An 11171-nucleotide genomic window follows, 5' to 3' on the forward strand; every position below is an offset into this window, starting at 1 on the left:
AGGCTTGGTGGTGCGGAAGGTCAAGGGTTCGAACCTTGCCTCCCACAAAATTTGTCACAATATGTGTCGGTTTTCATTGAACAGTTTCGATGGAGTTTCTACTCACATCGAGTCCCCTCTCCTTCCCCTCTAGAATAGGCTAGTTTAGGTTATAGGAATTCTATCGTGTCGACAAAAAAAAAAAAGAACAAGCGTCAGGGAAGCTTAACCTTTGACTTTTTCGTTTTGTCCTTTAGTAGCTTTTTCCTCCTTCGTATGTCAATTAGGCACAATGGAATGATTCCCTTTAGCTTTTCTCTTGGACGTTGGCTTTTCGTCCTTTGTGGTTGCCGCAAGATGGCCGCAGCTTTTGCTTTAATTTTGTGTGGATTTTGTTCATTAATTATGAACTAATTTCTTTACTCTAGTCAAGGGACAACGGATGCTTTTGGTCACCTAAAATTGTGAGATCGATTTAATTTTATCTTTTCTTTTTATTTATTGGTATTCGCATATTCCCTGGTTACAGTGCTTATGATTGTTTAATTAATTGATTGTCTTGGATCCGGATAATTAGTTAATTTAATAATCTATTGTCAATTGGGACGTTAAATTCGTAATTGTTTAATTATCTCAAAATAGTGATAACTGGCATGATTGGGTTTGTGTCAGGGGAATACGCGGGCTAACCTATTTCACTAATTTTAGCCCTCTACTAACTAGTACAGTCTGCAAAATTATTTGGAAATGTTAAACACAAACTGAAACATTTTATTTGGAAATGTCTGCAAAATTATATTTCAATCAATGACTTGGTGCACAGAAGAACAGGGAAAGGGAACAACATATGCACAAGTTGTGGGGATGGAATTGAAACTCTAGAGCATCTGTTTTTCGAATGTGACTATTAAAAGAAGATTTGGAAACTAAGTCCAATCAGCTGGGATGGGTTAATAGACCTACAATCTAGTTTCTGGAGATGGTGGGAAGGACTCTTAGAAGCAACTCAAAGAGTTAATGGTCAGGAGCACATAGAACTAACAATTAACATCCTCTGGCATGTCTGGAAAGCAAGGAACAAGATTAGTTTCAACAACGCAAAAATGGAGGAAATCACAGTTGTGAGAAAAGCTCAGCAAGAATGGATGGAATTCAAGGAAGCTGTGGAACTAGAAGGTAGAACTGGCATTGCTGAAACAACCCCCAATCAGCATGGTAGAAGCTGGAAGCCTCCAATAGAAGGTGTGTACAAGATAAACACGGACGCTACAGTTTCCCCACAAATGATCAGAACAGGAAAAGGAATTGTAGCTAGGAACCGGAAAGGAGAGATTCTAAAAGCTTGGGCCATAATGGTGGAAAAGATAGAAGAACCAGGACTAGAGGAGACTGTGGCAATCAGAACTGCTATGGGATTAGGAAAAGAAGCAGGCTGGAGGAAGATTGAAATACAATCGGGTTGCAAAAGTGTGATGGCCTGCATTACAACAGTCTCATGCAACAACTGCAGCATATGATACTGGAGGATATACAAAAGTTGAGGGAGTTTTTTGATCAATGCAATTTCTCCTTTATATATAGGGAAGGAAATGAGATGTGTCATAGGCTAGTAAAATTCGCTTTGAAGCTAGTTAATAATGTATATTGGGAAACAAATTTTCTGGGCTGGATAAAAGATCTAGCGCGAAAGGATTGTGAGGGCAGTTTGCCTCTTTTGTAAAGCATACTTGTATTATCAAGTTTTAAATCAATACAATTGTTATCGTTCTGACAAAAAAAAAAAAAACTAACTAGTACAAAATTGATGGTGTAAATGTATTAGAGGATGACTTTGTTGTCAAGACGTTTACTTGCACTTCTTTATCATATTTCAAAAAAAAATTCCAGCTTGGCTGCCGGGCTTAGCCAGTCAGCCGGACAGCCCATCATTTTTTTAAATTTTTTTTTTTTTTTGCCTAGCTAACAAAGTTCGGCAGGTATAGTTTCATACCATATTCATGTTAGAACAAAATCCAGCTTAGCTGCCATGCTTAGTCAAAAAAAAAAAAAATTTCTTGTCTGCTGGGCAGGCATAGTTTGACATCATACCCATGTCAGAACAACATTCTTCCGATTTTTTTATTTTTATTTTTTGGGCAATAATCGAAGGAATTAGTCCACAGGCCACCGACCAGAGTAATCATTGGCAAGTTGCTTGATTCTTGAAGCAAGTTTGTTGTAGTATGTTCCTGTTGCATAAAGCAGGCTAGCCAATGGATTCAGGACAAGCCCATCATATATATCTGGAAACAGTTCAGTCACAACTCAGAACATACGAATCTGGAATTCTTTTAGGTCATGAAACGAGGCCGAAGCCACTTATGTTTTTTTTTTTTTTTTTTTCAGTTGGAAGGTGTCCGGGTCTCACCCCAACGAATCCTACCAACCCCGAGGAGAGCGGGCCCCACCGATCCTCAGGAAATTACCCCAGGCAGCCCAAGCGCGGAATCGAACCCAGGACCGGCGCCTTAACTAAAAACACGAAGTTAACTAAGAACGCGAAGTCCGCCCGAGCTGCCTGTGGAGGGCCCGAAGCCACTTATGTTACCCTACCACAAGAATACAATTACTGTACTAAAGATCTCCTCAATGGAAGCAAAGTAATTGATCAAGTCATCACGCCCCCTCGGATGCAGAAGGGAATGCCCATTAAAGCCTGTAACTCGTTGAACTGAAGATGACCATTAAACCTATTTAGGGCCGAAAAAAAAAAATTGGTAAATGGATTTCAAGATAAGAAATGAATTTCAATTTCACTCGTACCTATACATAATATTTGTTCAAAATCCATTGAAATCAGTTAATGGATTTCATACAACCTTTTATGGGTTCATGATTAACGACTAAAAGTGTAGGATTTCATTTATGTATTATTTTATTATTACTAAATGCATAACTGTAAAATTACTTGACACTTTATGCTTTTTTTTTTCAAACTTGTTGCTATTCTCCGATTTATTATATGCATACTAACGCATTCACAATGAATTATACTCAATAACGTGTAATCTATATGACTAGAGCTGCAAACGAACCGAACCGAGTCGAGTTTTGACCTAATCGAGCCGAGTCTCGACATAATTTCATTGAACTCGAACTCGAACTCGAGCTCGATGAGCTAACAATTTCAAGCTCGAGCTCGAAAAAAATAAAAAATAATTATTTTATTTTTTAAAAAATAAATAATATAATATTTTTTTCTTAATAAATAATAAAATATTAAGGATATATATGTAATTTTACTATTAAAATTAAAAAAATATAATATATATATACTTAAAATAAAAAAAATAAAATATTATATATACTTAAAATAAAAAAATAAAAAATATATATATATACTCAAACTCGCAAGTCGGCTCGCGAGTTAACGAGTTTAATATTTTGAACTCGAGTTCGAACTCGATTTCGACTCGGACTAGCTCGAACTCGACTCGAGCTCGAGTCGAGTTCGAGCTTGACTCGAACCGCTCGCGAGCGGTTCGATTCGTTTGCAACTCTATATATGACGCATCATTACTTTATTATCCATTTTTTCATTACACTATCTCTCGATTATTAGAGTATAATAGCATGGACCCATAATTAAATCACATACTTATTTTAACAATTCACAATGGCTCTGTTTGGATCGGTAGTTTTTGTAAAAACTGTTTTTGTAGTCAAACTACAAAAAGTGGTCAACAGCTTTTCACCAAAAAACTACAGTGCCTACTGTAGCAAGACTACACCGTTTTAGCTCCTGAAGAGTAAAAACAGTTTTTCGGTCATGTGATGCCACAGTGTAAAGTTTCTTATCCTTTCTCTGTTGAGCTGAGCTAAGAACGAAGAAGCCTTTGGACATCAGCTCCTCCTTTCGAATTTCTAAGAGCGACCAACCGACGATTTCTGCAAGCGAGGCAGCCCATCGATTCCACGCCTCCAGCCCGGCAGCTAAGAGTTAATTGGAACGAAGCTTGAGCTACACAAACAACTGTGCGCGTAACCTGAGCTTGCTGCGGGCAGATCTGCAATTGGAGTCACACGCTGTAGATTCTTTTCGTTGAGGTGCCCTTACGCGATTATCACTCGCTCGGCCCTGCTACAATAGTTAATTCGTGAAGATATTGGCGGTATTCTGCTGCATCCCACAAGAAGTTCGGTTCCTGCCTCCTCTTTATCAAGGAACTTGCAGGTGAGTTCGTTGAGTTTTGGGTTTATTCGTACAGAGTAGGGCTACAGTTGAAATTTTTTATCCAATGCAACCATCTAAATTGATGTCTCTTTCTTCGCCTTCAATCTGTTTCCGACGATTGGAAAAAAAAATAGTGACTGAACATGAAGTAGTAGATTTAAACTTGTTCAGCGTCTTTCATATTGGTTCTTAATTGTAAATTATTGAAAACATTTCTTCACAACTTCTTTTGATTTGGGATTGCTCATTGCCGACGATCGTCTTTGTTATGCACATTCAGTGTTATTGGAATAGGCGCTTGACTTGTTTGCCGCATATTTTTTCATATAATTGACCCTCTTCAGAGCTATAAATGTACTCCAAAATGATAAATTGTTCGGAACCAAACGGTGGCTGTAGTAGATTTAAAGTGCTGGCTGTAGTATATTTGTGTATTTTCACAGTCTTGCTGAGTAATTTGCATGAGTTTGGGGACCTAATTTCTTCCATTTTATGTAAGTACTGCGGCTGCATCTACTTCATTGTCCTTTTATTGTCTCCTCCTTGGAGCTACATGCCCCCTGTGACGCGGCGTGCTTGGAAGGGTAAGTTAGACTTGTCAGTTGGTCTAATTCTGTTGAAGTTTAGTCAATTAAATGACCTCTAGGATTGTATTTTCTATATATACTTCACAGTCTTGCGAAAGAGTAGGGGATTTAGCAATTGTTGTTCGCTGTCAGCTCAGGGAGAAAACGATTTGCAACTTTGCATAACTAATTATTTCAAGGTTAGCCAATTGCATTTAGCCTTCTACTTACAACCTCATGTGCGACTGCCTTCTCCATTTTTATATGACAACGAGGACACATTTGTCTGTTTTTTGACTCTTATGCCCAATTTTCTTGTTTATGTATCCTAAAGAGAAATAAGATGAAACCGTCAAAAGGGAAGTACTCAAAACGTAACAGTTTCACATCTGAACATGAATTTGCGTTTGCCGAACATCTGCTGCATATGCATAGGAGTGGAGAGATATCGTCTCAAAACATCGGGAGCCATGTCATCCCCGAGGTTACTAACATGCTTCTTCAGAGGTTTGGAATTCCATTTCCCAGCAATAGTATTCGGTCGAAGTGCTATGCCCTTCAGAGCATCACTAGGCTTTACATTTCATTCAAGAAACGGGGCACTGGTATGGGGTGGGACTCAACGAACTACACCTTCATGATGGATGATGAACGGTGGAGCCAACTGGTTCAGGTATAGCTTGCTGGTTTCTTACTTTTAAGCCATTTGGAATTGTTAAAAACTGCCCCCTCTTTGGATTTTCTCTTCCCCCTTGGATATAACTATTTCCCTGCTAGATTTACTTGCTGGTTTCTGTATTTTAAGCCAATCTGAACGTTTGAAAACTGTCTCCCCCCTTGGATTTTCTTTTCCCCCTTTCACTAACTGTCCCCTCGTACTATGCCCTTTACTTGCTGGTTTCTCGTTAGGCGAATTGAAATTATGCAAATTTGTCTCCCCTTTGGATTTTATCTTCACCCTCGCAGTTTAACTGTCCCCCTCCTTGGATTGACTTGCTGGTTTCTTACTTTTAAGCCATTCAGAATCGATGAAAACGGTCTCCCTGTTGGATTTTATCTTCCCCCTTGCATTAACTGTTCCCCCCTTGGATTTAATTGCTGATTTCCTAACTCTAATGCAATCATATGTTTTTCAGAGTTGCATTCATTGTGCTTTTGCTGTCTTCTATTTTGTTGTAGGTGAACGAGGCATACGCTAGATTCTACAATTGCTCATGCCTACTTTATCACATGCTCGAAGAAGTTTTCAAGAATCGAGGGGCGACTGGGGATTTCAGCGCTGGATATGGAGATTCACCGCCCAACTCGGTCGACGAGCAGCAAATGGAGAGAGCTGCTAGACGCTGTTCAGGAAAGGGGGTTGTGGACGTGGATTCCTCCGAGGAAAACGTTCCCTCACAGCCTGTGAGTCGGAAAGGGAAACAAAAAGTTAAGAACAGCAAAGGGAAGCGCAGATCGGGTGACATGTCTTGTGATTCCTTCTTCTCACCATCGTCCCCCCAATTCCAGCAGTACGTCCGCGTCCTAGACAGTATTGACACACATTTGACCTGTAAAAAGAGCAAGAGTGGGAGTGCAGAGGTCTCTTCACCTTCGAAGAGTCAAAAGGCTGTTGTAGATGACGATGCGGAGTTAGAAGCTGAAATGGTGCCTCTCTGCGCGCTTGGGCTAGACATAAATGTTCACCTTAAGATGGCCGATCTCCTCCGGTCCAAAGCGGAGCGTATCATTTGGTTCTCCTGCACCACAGACGATGCCCGGCTTGCGTTTGTGAGACATCGAGGGCTCCTCCCACCCGCATAGATGCTCATACCATCCGAGTTTTAGTCGTGGCAGCCCACTTGGATTGTCTTTGTGTCCCCGAACATGCAATTCCACTATTTCACTTTTTATTTTCGTTTGATGTAGTTTGGCCTTGGAAACTTTGACGGCGGATTTTTCTATTTGTGTACCCCGAATTGAGTCTATTTTTTTTCTGAATTTTAATGAATCGATTTAGTGACCTTTTAATTGCTGTGTGTGCTCGTTCGAACAGATTGCTGCAACTTTTGGCTGTGTGTGATAATAGGCTTTGTTACAGTGTCATAAGCAGGGATAAGATGATTTAATTGTTTGGTAACGTTTGGAATTGGCATAGTTATACTTGATTTCAAATGTTCATTAAACAGCTGGCCAATTCTTTGCTTGAGGTCACACCTAGTGAGAATTTTAGATTGCACTAGTTGTTCTATATCATGTTGCCTAGGTATTCACCATACCTAGGGATTGTATAGGATTTGTGGTACATTTGTAGCCAAGCTTCGCAACTTGTTAACTTGGAAAACTGATAGCTAAGCTTCTTGGCCAGGTATAAATTATACCAGACGACTAGAATGTTTTGCGGATTTATTGTTCCATAGGTGTGCAACTTGTTAACTTGGAAACCAGCAAGTATGCTTCTGTTGGAAACTTGTATTTGTGAAACTGCAAACTTCTTATTTTGCTAGGCTTTACATTTATAAAAGTAGGTTCAAATAGCTGGAGTATTGTTATCATAATAGGAACAAGATGTGAACTTCATAAGTTGTTATCTGATTGTTCTATATCAAATTTTTGTGCATATAGCCAGAGCATTGTTGGGTTCTATTTTTAATCCTTTTGATTCCTTTCTTTGCAGGGTATCCCGAATTTTTATTGCATACTTGATACTGATAGCAGTGCGATGGATAATCAGGGACATATTCAGGGCGGATACTTGGATGACGAGACGGACGATGTTGATTTCGATAACATCCTTTTGGGAGTTGTGCTCCTAGGCTTCATGTTCTTCGACCCACGCTTTAACCGAGTTCCCAGAAGAAGAAGAGTTAGAGATAGTGTGCTCTCGGGGAGGGACTATGTGCTTGAGCTGATAAACGGACATGAGGACAGAATTATTGAAAATATGCGCTTGGATGTTCCCCAATTCCTGATGTTGTGTGATTTGTTGGTTCAGCGTGGTTATTGGCATGCATATCCTTCACATCAGGTGGGGGTTCATGAATCCGTTGCATTAACTCTAATGTGCCTGAGCCATGATGAGCGGCACCGTGTTCTAGCCGAGCGGTTCCAGCATTCCACGGAGACGATAGATCAACATGTTCGTCGTGTGTTACGAGCATTAGTTCGCCTCGGTCGTGATCTCGTTAGGCCAACAGACTTCGATGGGACTCACCCAAGAATTTTGAACAATGCATCACTCATGCCGTGGTTCCGGGTTTGTGTTTTTTAGCATTTTATTTCAACTTTTTGGCAACTCAAATTTCAATTTACAATTTATTGAAATATTTTATGGGGCTTTGTATAGGATTGTGTAGGAGCACTAGACGGGACACACGTCTCCGCTTGGTGCAGCTCAGAGATACGAGAGAGGTTCATAAATCGGCATGGTGACTTATCCCAGAATGTGCTTGCTGCCTGCGATCATGATATGCGCTTTGTATATGTTCGAGTCGATTGGGAGGGCAGTGCTCATGATGCCCGAATTCTCCAAGATACCTTGCTAGATCCGAATTCGGGTTTTCCTATGCCACCGCCGGGTATGTGATAAACTTTTTATGTTTCAAGATAGGCATTGGCAGATTGTGCATAATTATGTGGTAGATATTTTCAAGACCTTACATAAACAAAATCAAGAAGAACCTATTTCTGTATTAGTAATCAAAGCCTTTTAACCATCAACTTGACATCATTGACAGGGAAATATTATGCGGTAGATGCTGCTTATAGAAATATGCCAGGTTTTATGGCACCGTTTAGGGGAGCACAGGGCACACAGCATGAACGGGCAGCTAAACGTCTGTTCAATAGGCGGCATGCATCGGTTAGAAATATTATTGAGCGCACATTTGGGGTTCTTAAGAAGCGTTTTCCAATACTCAAGGGTCCAATACAGAATTATCTAATAGCAACACAAAATAATATTGTGCTTGCATGTTGTACTTTGCACAATTTTATGCGTGCATACTCCCCAGCAGATGAGTACTTCAACGAAGAAGCAACCCTCGGAGCCATAGCTGATGCACAGATAGCAGGGGAGCAACAGCAGGCGGGCCAACCCATCGATATGTCGGAGCAGGGCATCTTTAATTGGAACGAAGATCGGCGGGCAATGGCGGCGCACATGTATTGGAATGCGCATAACTAGGGGACACTACGAGGCTTTGGACCGATAGGCCTAGAAATAAAAAAGTTTAATACGCTTTGATTGAAAAACATGTGATTTCCGCTTGATTTCGAATTTGTGTCAGTGTTATCGTGTTATGTCTTTCAGGACTCGATTGTTTAACTTATATATGCTAACTCGTGGTTTGCACTACCTCCATATGTGCACCTCAATGCTAATTGCACCATGTGTTTGTGGATGATATTGTACAAAAATCCCAAAAACAAGCTGGCTCCATTTGAAGTAGCAGTTTTTGGGGGTCAATATCTGAAAAATTTTGCTGCAGCAGAATTTTTAGAAATATTTTGAAATATTTTTAACGAATATTTTGAGATATTTAAGAATAGAAGAGTTTTTAAAATATATTTTGAGATATTTTTTAAAATTAAAAAAAAAAACAAGTTAAGTTCCTCTTGTTACTCCAAAATTTGTTAATTGGCTGTAGTGTGCTACTTCTCATATTTGGCCATTGAAAATTTTCCCATCTTTATAAAAGGTAATTATTGGCTTTGTTGCTGAAGTTATCGGGCAATTATCCAATTCTTTTATATTCACTTTTAATAAGAAGGTGTTTTTGAAATACTGTTCAATCCAAACGTAGGTATTTTTCAAAAACACAGAGTTTTTCAAAAACAAGAATCCAAACGTTACATGAAGTTTTTCAAAAAATGCTACAGTTAAGTTTTTTAAAAACACCTCCAAAAACACCCAATCCAAACGGACCCAATATATTTAGCATAAAATGCAAAGCTTTTGAAATAGTCAAATGGAACCCACAACTAGTCTATTTGTAATAATTATGATACACATCATGACTGTTACACTCCCACTATGGGAGAGGAAAAATAAAGACTATTAACCAGTATTACACCCTTGAAGTCTTTTCAACTTAGCAGCTGTAGTAATGTCGTCATCCTAGGAAAACCTTAGGCTTAGTTTGGGAGTTTATGAAGGAAGAGAAAAGAAAAGAAAAGATAACTTAGGAAAGAAAGGAAAAGAAGGGAAAAGATGCAGATTTCGTTTGGGAGTTCAATGAAAGAAAAGAAAAGAAACATCTTTCTTTTATTTGAGAGATATGGAAAGAAAGGATTTTATGAGAATATAACTTTACGTATTTGCCCTTTCAATTTTTAAATCAAAGTCCAAAGATTAGCTTTCTTGTTCTAATAAATAGAATATTTGGGCAAGACAAATTTTTAAAACAATTGCACATGCATTCCCACAAGGTGAATAATAATAAGTTGAGTTCCCAAATGGTGTAAGACACATTTTTGATACGTTTCATGATTATTAGTCCTATCTACAAAAGGCTTATCATCTGTGATCAAGTGATCAAATTCAGGGGCTGATCCCATGGATGATAAAACTCCTAGAGGCATCAGTTTTTGTGAAGCTGTGTTGGATTGTTGATCTACATGGAAACTGGAATCCATGAGAAATGCAAGTTCTTGCTGGATCATTTTACAATTTGAAGCTTACATGGGCAAATAAACAAACAGATTGTATGCATTCAAATTTCTTATTCATGTATCACCACTGGAGCTTACATGTACCATAACCATGCAAGATATAATCACAAATCAATAATATAAAAATCAAGAGTTCATTGACAAGAATTTTATGATAGAAAATGAACAAAAAATTTAGAATATAAAGAATAACAATCTACACAAAAAAAAAAATGTTTTTTCCACAATTCTCTAGAGAACATTGAGTCAAAGAAACACCTTTTGCTATTGAATTGTGGGTGAAGAATAGAAGAAAGCCAAGTGAACTCAACTAGTTGGAAGTATAGAAAGTATAGAACTAAGAAAGCTTTGCATCGGTGCTTTTACAAATCAACTATAAGATATCTCAGGAATAATGAATTTTTGTATCAGCTTTTAAAGGACAAAATTGTCTTATTAAAAATATCTTTTGGCTCCCAACAAGCTTCCGTCCTTTTCTTCCCAATTTTGGGTGGAAAAATTTTCACCAATTAGAGGAAGTCGCATCTGTTCATTTCGTTTCTTTTCCGTCCTTGTTAAAACTCCCAAAGGAATGAAATGATAAAACTTTCTTTCAGGATACTTTCTTTTCTATCCTTTTCCCTCGATCCAAATGAAGCCTTAATTTTATGAAAACCAGACACATTATTGTTTTACATCATCTAGTAATGGTTGTTGCAATCATACTCCTGCACATTCAACTCAATTATATCAATCACAAGTTGCTTTGCTCTTCTTTATTC

The sequence above is a fragment of the Coffea eugenioides genome, chromosome 7 (genome assembly GCF_003713205.1).
Source record: "Coffea eugenioides isolate CCC68of chromosome 7, Ceug_1.0, whole genome shotgun sequence".
NCBI classification, from domain to species: Eukaryota; Viridiplantae; Streptophyta; class Magnoliopsida; order Gentianales; family Rubiaceae; genus Coffea; species Coffea eugenioides.